Genomic DNA, 11771 nt, shown 5'->3' with positions numbered 1-11771 from the left:
AGTGTGATGAGAGGAGCTGGAAGAGGGGTCGGCCTGCAACTTTGATGCACTAGATTTCATGTCAGCATCAATCTTATTTAGCTTCTCCTTTATTTCATTGGTAGAACCAGACATATCACAAAGTTTTTCAAAAAGTAATGCTGCATTATTAAAGGAAATTTCAAAATTGCCAAAAAATGTGGACAACTCCACTTGTTTGATTACAATGTGCTAAGCAATATGCTCTAGCACTTTGGTATCAAACTTCCTTTCAGCCTTTTCAATTAACTTCTCTTGTCCAAAGGAGTCCTCATTATATTTTTGTACAACCTCTTCTAACTGAATCAAAATATGTTGAGTGAAATCCACTTCAATACATATAGCATCTGTAATTATATTCTTGGCATTTTCGATTATTTTGTACTCCTTATCCCTTTTAGACCTTACCTACTTCTGCATAGCTTTCTTCTCTACGAGTTGACTAGGTAATTTCATTTCTTCAATAGTAGCAGTCTCATAGTCAATCTTAGGTATTATTATCTCTGTATCTAAGTCAATGTCTTCTTCAATTTCCTTTCCAGTGATCAGAAGTTTCAATGGTTGCCTTGGTTTTACTTCAGTGGTGACTGGTTTGACCTTTGGAATAGACACAATAGTAGAGATAGAAGGGCTAGCAGTGTAAAATGGAATAGGGCTTAAGGATTGAATGCCAATAGAAGTACTAACCAAACCAAAAACTAAAATACTTCCCAAAAATGGTGCCACACTTGGTAGAATACTCATATAAGTGTTTGAACTAATTAGAATTGAAGTAGATGCAGACAATGCAGATGAAAAAAAAACTGTAGAGCTTATGGATGCACAAACTGAAGATGCATAGGAAGAGGGAGCTAACTCAGTAGCTAAAGAGGTAACAGTTAGCTCAGTAGATGAAGTGTTTGATACGTGGAGCTAGGAGGTGACTAGTGAAGGTTGAGAAATTGATGCTGTTGTGCTCACAATTTCACTAGTAGAAGCTATCTCCACAGATGTGATAATATGTGGTGGAGTGTGAGGAAGAGATGCAATAGCTTCTGCTAAAATTTTGACTGGATCATCTTCATCCTTTTCTTCCTCTACTACTTCTTCCTCCTTTCCTTCTTCATCCATTTCTTTTATTTCCTCCTCCTCTTCTTCCTTCTCTTCTTCTTCCTTCTCCTCCATTAGAGCATACGATTCACCTTCAGTAACTATGATGGGAGGAGTGTTGTCATCATCATCATTATCATCATCATCACTATCATCATCTTCAATTATAAAAATTTCTTTTGATGGCTTGTTAAGATGATATACATCTCTCCAAACATTTGAGGCATGCTTAACCACTAATTTGATGTTATTTATTAATATAAAACATGAGTTAAGCTTTAGAATCATTCTGTCTTCATGCTATTCCATTGCCTTCTTTACTTCAGCATTAGTCAGATTAGGTACTAACTATCTCAGCTGTTGTTCAAAGATGTCTTTAATAGTTTGCACTATTTTCTCTCACTTGACTTGAATTTTGGCAAAAAGATCTGCATGGATTTGAGGTTGCATCTAAGTAGGGGAGTATTTCCAAATACCCATCTTCTCCATGAATAAGTCCTCAATCTCTTTCTACTTAGTTGGAGTCTGAATCTCATATTTGAGAACTTTGAAGTTACATATTCCTGCTCCAACTCTTAGCTATTTCATCCCTTCCTCAAATTTAGGTGGAGAGTGAATGAGTACTAGTTCACTTTTTCCTTTCCTACCTCTCATGGAGAATACTGTAGTAGGTTTCTTTTGAGGTTTAGTGATAATCACTCTACCTTTCTTCCTTAGTGGTTCCTCTTTCTCTGATTCTTCTTCTTCACCTTCAGCATATTCCTCTTCTTTGTCCTCACCCTTGCCCTTGGTAAGCATTAAAGGACCTTCATCTTTCTTCAATTTTGCAATCCTCTTCTTGCCTCTGTTGATAGCTTGAGGAATCTTGATACTGAGTTCTATCCTCTTCTTGGCTTCCTCATAAGTGCCAAATGTAGGAAGATTTGGATTGGCTGGCTCATTTACTAAAGCCTCAATGATGTCCCTAGCTTCATCAATGTTAATTTCATAAGGCAATGATTTTACCCATGCCACTCTTGGTATGACTGCTTGAATGTACACTTTTTCATAGTCCACCATGACACATATGTCATCCTTGTAGTCTTCCACAAGCTTAGGGTGAGATTTAAAATATATTATTCATTTTCTGTTTGAATGCCTCAAAGTTATTATCCAACACCCTTTCAAATTTTTCACCCATTTCTTCAATAAAATCATTTATCTGATAAAGAACAGGGGTGTCTTTCCTCCATACGATTGTGCCCTTAGATGGAAATTATTTTTGAACATAAAAGAATAAATACGTAAGAAATGAACTGAGCTTGAAGGAATTTTTCTTGGAAGTCTTCACACTTTCATTTTTTTTGTTCAATTTCTTCAGAAGTACATTTGTCAAATCAAATTCAAGGTTCTTCTTTATAACCTTGTATGGTAGGTCAACTGCCTCACAAGGAATGACGTTTGACTAACTCGAGCTATAGATTTTATGTGCAATGATATGGATGCTAAACCTAAGCTCTATGTTAGTGACATTGTTTAGTTTCAAACCTCTATTGTCCCATTCAGCTAGAGTTTTCTTCTACAGTTCCTCCCGACCCTGGGCTTTGGTTAATTTGGCCTTGCTTAGTATTGGCAGATCGATAACTTTGTGTATCATCTTCTTTGTAATCAAAATGGATTTTTCCAACCATAATTAACCATTGTGAAACTGACTCAATATGTATCTTATCCATTTCACTTGAAAATTTTGAGGCATGTGAGGGATATGAGTTAATCCTATAACTTCCAAATGTTTATGCTTGGGTTTCAAAACTCTATCAATTCACATATCAGCTAGGGTAGTATCCATTTCTAGTGTCCCTAATTCTTTAATAGAACATTTAAAGTCAATTCATTTGTCTTTAATTAGGAGTACCTTCGGCAGGATTTGTGACTCAGCAACAACCGAAATGATTTTGAAGTTTGGTGCTTTCCATTCAACACCCTTAACTAGAATTTCAAAACCCTTCTTTGGTTTAGTGTTGCTTCCACAAGTAGACACCATTTTTTCTTGGTAGATGATGAAATTCATGAAGATCTTGCTACTAAATCACTCAAAAACACTATAATGCTCTTTCAAATCACTCTGCTCTTGGAATGATATGGATGTGATGAAAAATGAAGTCAAAATTGCCCCCTTTTTTGAGAAATTTTCATAAATGCTCAGCACCATTATGACATAGTGTGTGATAGACTTTCATCCATTGACCTAACTCAACAAGAGTATCAACTTGGTGAACAAACCAAATTTCCTTTACTCCTCACCTCACTCAATAGGGTCTATAACCAACTTACTTTGATGGAGTCTGATGTAGCTAGGCGAAGGATAATCTTTCTGTGATTCCTAGTGTATCTGGAATACTGATTAGATCATTTGCATTCCTCATATTTCTTGGAACTACTTATGATTTTCTTACTAAGTATAGCTCCAACTCATTCTTAGGAATTTAGTTTGAGGGGATGGAGTCACCCACTTCTTGAGTGACTTCACTACCATGATTTGAGCTTGTATCCTCAGTAGATTTAGGAATCCATTGTTGCCTCATTTGTTTCCTTATATTTTCAGCCCTTGCTTTCTTTTCATCTTCAACTTTTCCTATATTCATGCAATTTTTAGCTATATGACCGAGTTCAGTGCATGTGTAACACCTGATAGTAGTATCTTTATTTCTTAGGTGATGCCTTTCACAATTTATGCCAATGTGTCCATATTGTCCACAATAATGACATCTGCACCAGGTATTGTAGTCCCATCCAAATATTGCCTTTACTAATTGTTCAATTGCATTGAATGATTTGGATCTGCATCGAGATGCCTTGTGACCATGCTTTTTGTATTTGTGACATTTAGCTTCAAATTTTGGTTTCTCCTTGCGTTCATTGGCTTTGTGACCATGCTGATTGTAGTTATAGCACTTGTTAGTGAATTTTCCTTTTCCATTGCTCTAGCATTTGTTTGATGTATGACCAATTTTCCCACAATGATTGCATGAGGGTTTTAGATTCCTTTTTGCACCTTACTTGGAAGAGTCACCTTGTTCTTCATTGTATCCTAGTTCTGCTTTACCATTTTGCCTATGAATATTCTGTTCATTTTTCTATTTCAATTGATTCATGTCTTCTTGTGATTTCAACATTCTCTCATTGTTTTTTTTTTCAGCATTTAGGTCATTCTTCAATTTGTCAAGGATTTTCTTTTCACATCTCAGTTCTCTCATTATTCTTTCATTAATTTCCCCTTCATAATTTAGGTCACTTCTTATTCTTTCATTCTATGTTTTGAGAATCCTGATTTCTTCATTTGCTCTAGTGATTTGATCAATTAAGTCTTCATACTGATTGGATTGATTCTATTCTTCATTGTTTCTTACCTCCAAGTCTTCATTTTCCTTGTATCTTTGTTCCAAAATTTCACATAGCCTGATTGATTGAATTTCTTGTTCTCTTTTAAGTTTCCTTACTTCTTCTTGCAGAGAGCCATTCTTTGCTAGGAGTTCTTTGATTGCTTCATTAGCTTCATCTAAGCTACTTGATGGGGAAAAGCCCTAAATCTTATCTTCAACATACCGATGTTCATCCATTTGTCTTGCAAGTTTCTTTCTTCTTTTCAGGGATTGGGAAAGGTGCTCCTTTGCTTAGATTTGAGTTGAGCTATTGACATCTCTAGATCTAGCTTTTCATTTTCAATTGCCTTAATATCAATTCTGAATATCTCCATTTATCCTTGGATCTTTGCTCAAGCTGTTAAACTTTTGTCCTAAGAACCATAATGCACTAATATCAATTGTTGAAAATATTTAATATATGATAAGTTACTAAGAGTGGAGGGGTGAATCATTAATTTTAAATACTTCTTTTTAATTAGTCACAAACCAATCTATGCCATTGTATGCATTAATACTAAATATTAAAACATTTATCAAACAAAAGAACACAATATTTTGGTCACCCAAAAACCTTCCAAATAGAAAGTAAAACTCGAGTGGGGATGATACCCATAAAATTTCAATATTGCACCATAAAGTTGGCCTGTTAAGGCTTGCATTGACCACTTCTGGTGATCTTCCTTGTTAGGAGCACAGAGGACTGCTAGGTCCCCCTTGTTAGAGGATCTGCAAACATACAATAAAGTATGCTCTTGATTAAGAGATTTGTACAAAGACTATTAAGTCTACCTTGTTAGAGGATTTAGAAAATTGATTCACCTATTAAGATGAAGCAATGGATCTACTTACAACTGATTGCTGATAAGATCCTTTATGCACTGATCACCTTATGTGATAGACATAACTTTTTTGCCTCTGTATTGACCTCGATGCATTCCTTGAACTGCTGCTGATAATCTTTCACATATACTGCTTATTACTTCGCTATTTCTTCATACATCTGATATCTTACAATACACCTTACATATATACCTTTCAAATTTACAAATCTGCAAGGTCAAGCAAAACATAAGTGAACAAATACATTACAAAGTCAGCCCAATAGTAAATAACTCAGGTTCACTGAACTGACTCAGTGACCTTCTGATACATAGTGTTCACTGCATTACTCAGTATCATCATGCACTCAATAGAAGTGAAGGCTTGATCCATACTAATCACTCGATGTAGTTCTAAACTCAGTGAGCACTCATGACTTGGTATATACTGAGTTTACCTTGCTTCACTTGGTAAACACTAATTCTTCCAATGCTCAGTTTACACACAATCTACATACACAAGATTACTACTCGGTAGACATTGTGAAGCTTGGTAGACACTGTTGATCTTCATATTGCCTACATTTTCTCGATAGCCACTATTTGCTCGATGTAAACTTCTTAACTCTTCAAAGCTTGGTTAACACTAGAATGCTCAGTGAGAGTAGAGAATTAAGTGCTAAGCTTAGTAGATATACTGATATGGATAAGTGTTGTCACTAGTGGAAATACTAACTTAATGCCAACATGAGAGTCCGTCGATACCTATTTTGCTAAGTCTTTCTTCTATTAATATCCTTGTTTGAAGAGCTACCAAGAGGATAATTCCTTCTTTTTGAAGGCAAGTAATGTCCCATCATAGTTTGAGGGGTATATTAATAGCCTCCAATCTTTGAGACTAAATAATTAGATTGTATCATTTTTTGACACTTTTTCCACCATCTTTGGAGGCTATCCATATGAGTTTGTCTCTGTTGGCCTAGTGGTGGAGAACTTGTACTCTTGAAAGAGAGGTTACAAGTTCAAATCCCACTGGGGGGTAGGGTATGTACGCCTCGTTTTTAGCGCCAAGTGCCTCTCAAAAAAGAGTACGAGGTAGTCCCATATCACTGTCACCATATGTAAACCCAAAAACTATGGCATAGTGTCGTGGACTATAAAACTCACTCACTTACTTACTTACTTACTCTCCATTTGGTTAATCTTTTGTTGTCAAAGAATTCCCTCAATAGTCTCCTTTTCTTCAAAGTCTAGTTCTATCTTTTTTGATGATCGCCATGCCAAAATTTCTTTCCCATTTTCTACCTTCAAGTGTTTATAATTGCCTACTTTAGTCCCCTAGGAGTTTGTTAATATATTTTTAACATTTGATGGAATACTTAAGTTATCCAGGAAGGGAAGACCATCCCACAAATGTTCCTAGAATAGTGCTTCTTCTCGCCTACATGTATCCCATGTAATATATTTACTAATCACAGATCAATATCTTACTATGAAATCCCAACTCTCTCATCCTTTAGGTAAATTGTGCATTTTGAAAAAGGAAATGGGATTTGCTTCATTTAATTACTAATTATATAGATTTTTTTCCCATTTTCAATCCTATTCTTGATATATTTGTCATATCAATTTTGCTCCTAGAGCTTTGCTCTGCGAATTGAGGTTTCTAATAGCTAAACCAACTAGATCCTTAGGTTTTGATATGTTATCCCATTTTATGAGTGCCATTTTCTTATGATCTATTAGATCATTCTAGAAAAAAAATTGACCTTTTCTTCTAGAATTTTATTCACTTTTTGGTGCAGTAGCACCTAGTCTTAAAGATATTACAGATGATCCCTAGAAATATTTTAATTATTTAATGTAATTCCATATGTTTTTATGTGATATTGTATGTAATGTAATCAATGCTAAATATAAAGTTGTCAAGAAAGTGCAAAATAATAAGTTGTAATATTGTAAAAAGTACAAAATAGGTTAAGAGAGTATAAAAAGTTGGTTGGGAAGTTGTAAACTACTAGTGAGCCTATAAAAGCTTATGTATGGTCAAACCAAGTGAGAATGGAAGGAAATATCTACATTTGAAACAAATTTTGGAGTGATTCTAAGTTCTCATTTTGATTGGTTTCTCTGGTTTTGTGTTAGTTCTAGGTCTTGTATGACCATGTATAGACTTGAAATGATGTTATATATATATATATATATATATATATATATCTATATATATATATATATATATATTAGGATTAATTTACCCTTCCTTTTTATTTATTTTTTGGAGTAATTAAATGAAGAAATGAATAAGTTATGAGCATTTCGGTTAAAGTACATGTTTGCGGATTTGGGATTCCCTGATAGTTCTCATGTTGTAGCACTTGGTACTAACACATATGGAAGAGTTATGAGCTCTAAATGGATTAATTAAAAATATAGCTGAATCTAGTTTTGTTTCCATTTAGTTTGAGTCTTTTTCATTGAGATTTGTGTAAGTTATATATTTCTTATAGAAGACTAGTTTTTTAAAATTTTCAATGGAGTAGCAGGCATATATTTGCATGAATGTAATGATTATACATTGGAAGATTCAATGTATTATCTATTTGGAAACTATGTTCAATTTTTCTTATTATGATTTTTTTTTGGATTGTTTAATATTTTATTGTGAAAGATATTTGATGCCTTAGGTAGGGTTACAAGTTTTGTTACTAGTTTATGACAGTAAAAATGAGTCTTAGTACAAAGACCATAATATGTAGTTTGTTTATTGTATTGGTCTCAAAGTTGGATAACTTTTAGAAGGGATAATTTGGAAAATCTCCTACAAATTATTTTTTAGGAAACATCAATTAAAAGAAGTTATAAATAATATATTCTTCAATAAAAATTAGACAATATAAATGGTGAAGTATTGGTAAACTTTTAATGGAAAGTGTTGTGTTTTTCCTCATGATACATCTCTAAGAATGGAATTTAACTCATGGATTTTGATGGGATCAACATGTATCGCATTCATTGGTTTCATTGTAGGACTTGTGCATCAAAGTGGTATCAAAGCTAGAAGATCTTGAGACTGTGTGGATTCACACCAGGATTTAACCTTGTATTATGTTTATTTCAAATTGTTTTTATTAAGTTTTTGTTATAGATTGGTATCAGTTCACTTGGCTATAGTGGGTGGATAGGAAACTCTACCAAGAGGGTCATGAGAAATGATCCCTAGCCAAAGATTGGTCCTATATATTACTAAAATTCTTGGGGAGAGATGCATGATAGAAATCTGTGTGAGGGACAAATGCGGTATGTATGAGTGGACTATGTAATGGCTAAAGCAACATTAAAGGCGACCAACATAAACTCCATGAATAGGAGTCATGGTTGAATGAGATATAGAAAGTAGAGGAATCATTGATCCTATGATGAAGACAAAGAGGAAACAAATTTATTTACAAATTCTCACTAGAGCATTTCCATGGGACATGGAAAATTTTCAAGCTCGGGAGTATGGTGCAGGAGCACCTAGTCTTAAAGATATTGCAGATGATCCCTGAAAATTTTTTGATTATCTAATATAATTCCATATGTTTTTATGTGATATTCCATGTGATGGAATCAATGGTAATTCCTAAAGGCAATAAACATAAATTTGTCAGGAAAATACAAAACTATAAGTTGTAATATAGCAAAAAGTGCAGAAAGAGTTAAAAGAATGTAAAAAGTTGGTTGGGAAGTTGTAAACAGCCAATTAGCATATAGAAACTTATGTATGGTAGAACTAAATGAGAATGATTCAAGAAACATTTACATTTGAAACAAATTTGGGAGTGATTCTAAGTTGTGGTTTTGATTGGTTTCAGGTCTTGTATGACCATGTACAGATTGGAAAAAATAAAAAATCTATATATTTAGTTATTGGGATTAATTAAATTCTTTTTTTTTTTTTGGTTTGGAGTGATTATGTGAAGAAATGAATAAGTTATGAGCATTTTGGTAAAAGTGCTTGTTTGCAGATTTGGTATTCGCTAACAATAGTAATGTTGTAGCACTTGGTACTACCACATATAGAATATATATTAAATCTAAATGTTTTTATTGAAAATATATGTGAATCTAGTTTTATTTGCATTTTTTTTGAGTAGTTTTGATTAATATTTGTGTAAGTTATATATTTCTTAGTGAGAACTATTTTTCTAAAATCTTGAATGGAGTAGCACACATATTTTTTTATGAATGTAATAATTTATGCATTAGAAGGTTCAATGTCTTGTCTATTTGGAGACTATACTCAATTATTGTTATTATGAAATTGGTTTGGGATCATTTGGTTTTCTATTGTAAAAGATATGGATGCCCTAGGCAGGGTTACAAGTTTTGTTACTGGTTTATGATAGTAAACAATAAATCTCAATACAGAGACCATATCATGTAATCTATTTATTGTATTGGTCTTAGATTTGGATTTTTTTTTATAAGGGCTGATTTAGAACAACTCCTACAAATAGTTTTTCAAGAAACATTCAGAAACAAAAGTTATCAATAATATATTCTTGAAAAGAAATGAAACAATGTAAATGGTGAAGTATTAGTAAACATTTATTAAAATGTGTTTCTTTTTTCCACATGAGATGTCTCTGAGAATGGATTTTATCTCCTAGATTTTGATTGGATCAGCATGTATCCCATTTATTGGTTTCTTTGCAGTTTCCAATAAAATTTTACTAATACTTCACCATTTACATTGGCTGATTTGTATTCAAGAATATATTATTCATAACTTTTTTTTCTAAATGTTTCATACAAAACCATTTGTAGGAGTTGTTCCAAATTAGCCCTTCTAAAAAATATCCAACTATGAGATGAATGAAATAAATAGATTACATGTTATATTCTTTTCACCGAGGCTCACTTTTATTATCATTAACCAATAACAAAACTTGTAACCCTGCCTAGGCCATTCAATATCTTTCACAATAAAATCCCAAATAATCCCAAACCAATTTCATAATAACAGTAATTTAGTATAGTCTCCAAATAGATAAGAAATTAAATCTTTCAATTCATAAATGATTATAGTCATGCAAATATATGCCTACTACTCCGTTGAAGATTTTTAAAAATTAGTTTTCACTAAGAAATGTATAACTTACACAAATTTCAATGAAAACAACTCAAAAAAAATGGAAATAAAAACTACATTAACATATATTTTTAATGAATCTATTTAGAGTTCATAATGCTTCCATATGTGTTAGTACCAAGTGTTGCAACATGACTTCTATCAGGGAATCCCAAATATGGAAACAAGCACTTTAACCAAAATACTCATTCATTTCCCCACACTCACTAAAACCCAAAATAAAAGGGAAGTTTGTTAATCCTACTAACAAAATATACATATTTTACATGGTTTCCATTCTATACATGGTTGCACAAGACCTGGAGCCAACACAAATACTAAAAAACCAATCAAAACTACAACTTAGAATCACTCCCAAAATTGTTTCAAATGTAAATATTTCCTTCCATTTTTATTTGGTTCAATGATACATAATTTTTTATAGGCTCATTGGTGGTTTACAACTTCCCAACCAACTTTTTACATTCTCTTAACCCTTTTTGCACTTTTTGCAATATTACAACTTATAGTTTTGTACTTTCTTAACAACTTTACTTTTATTGCCTTTAGGCATTACCATTGATTCCATTACATGGAATATCACATAAAAATATATGGAATTAAATTAAATAATTAAAATATTTTAAGGGATCATTTCCAATATCTTGAAGACTAGGCGCTCCTACAATAGGCTTTTAGGGAGCAGAAGAAATGATAATTGATAAGTAGGTAGAGCTGAAAGTACTACTTTAATTTTTGTAACTTTTCTTGATTTTGTTAACCAATTTCCTTTCCAAGTTCCAATTTTCTTATCCATTCTTTGTAGTATATTATTCCAACCTTTATTGTAACTTCTATATTTTTCTAACTCTATACCTAGATATTAACAAGGAGATGATCCTTTTGTATATCCCATAATATTGCGTATCTAGTTTTCTAATTCAGGTTTGGTATTGAAAAAGAAAATTTCTAACTTGTATGCGCATTTACTTTTTGACTAGATGCTTCCATATATTGATGAATTATAGTTTTTGAAGCTCTAGGCTTCCTTTAAGGATCTTTCTTTTGGAAAAATTGTATCATCATGAAATTGTTGATTAGTAGTATCTAAAGTTTTATCTATAATAGTGATGCCTTTAATTTTGCCTTCAGTCTGCACTTTTTAAAATGATCTCCCAAAAACTTCTATCACAATTCTGAATAGGAAAGGAGACAACATATCTTCTTATCTAATACCTCTTGAAATATCAAAAAATCTTTTTGGGATCCCATTAATGAGGAGTGATATTTTAGAGGTTGATATACATTTGAAAATAAAATTGATCCATC

This window comes from Cupressus sempervirens, chromosome 1, assembly GCF_028749045.1.
Source record: "Cupressus sempervirens isolate cs-2001-9-10 chromosome 1, ASM2874904v1, whole genome shotgun sequence".
Classification (NCBI taxonomy): domain Eukaryota; kingdom Viridiplantae; phylum Streptophyta; class Pinopsida; order Cupressales; family Cupressaceae; genus Cupressus; species Cupressus sempervirens.
This window is presented reverse-complemented; position numbering follows the sequence as displayed.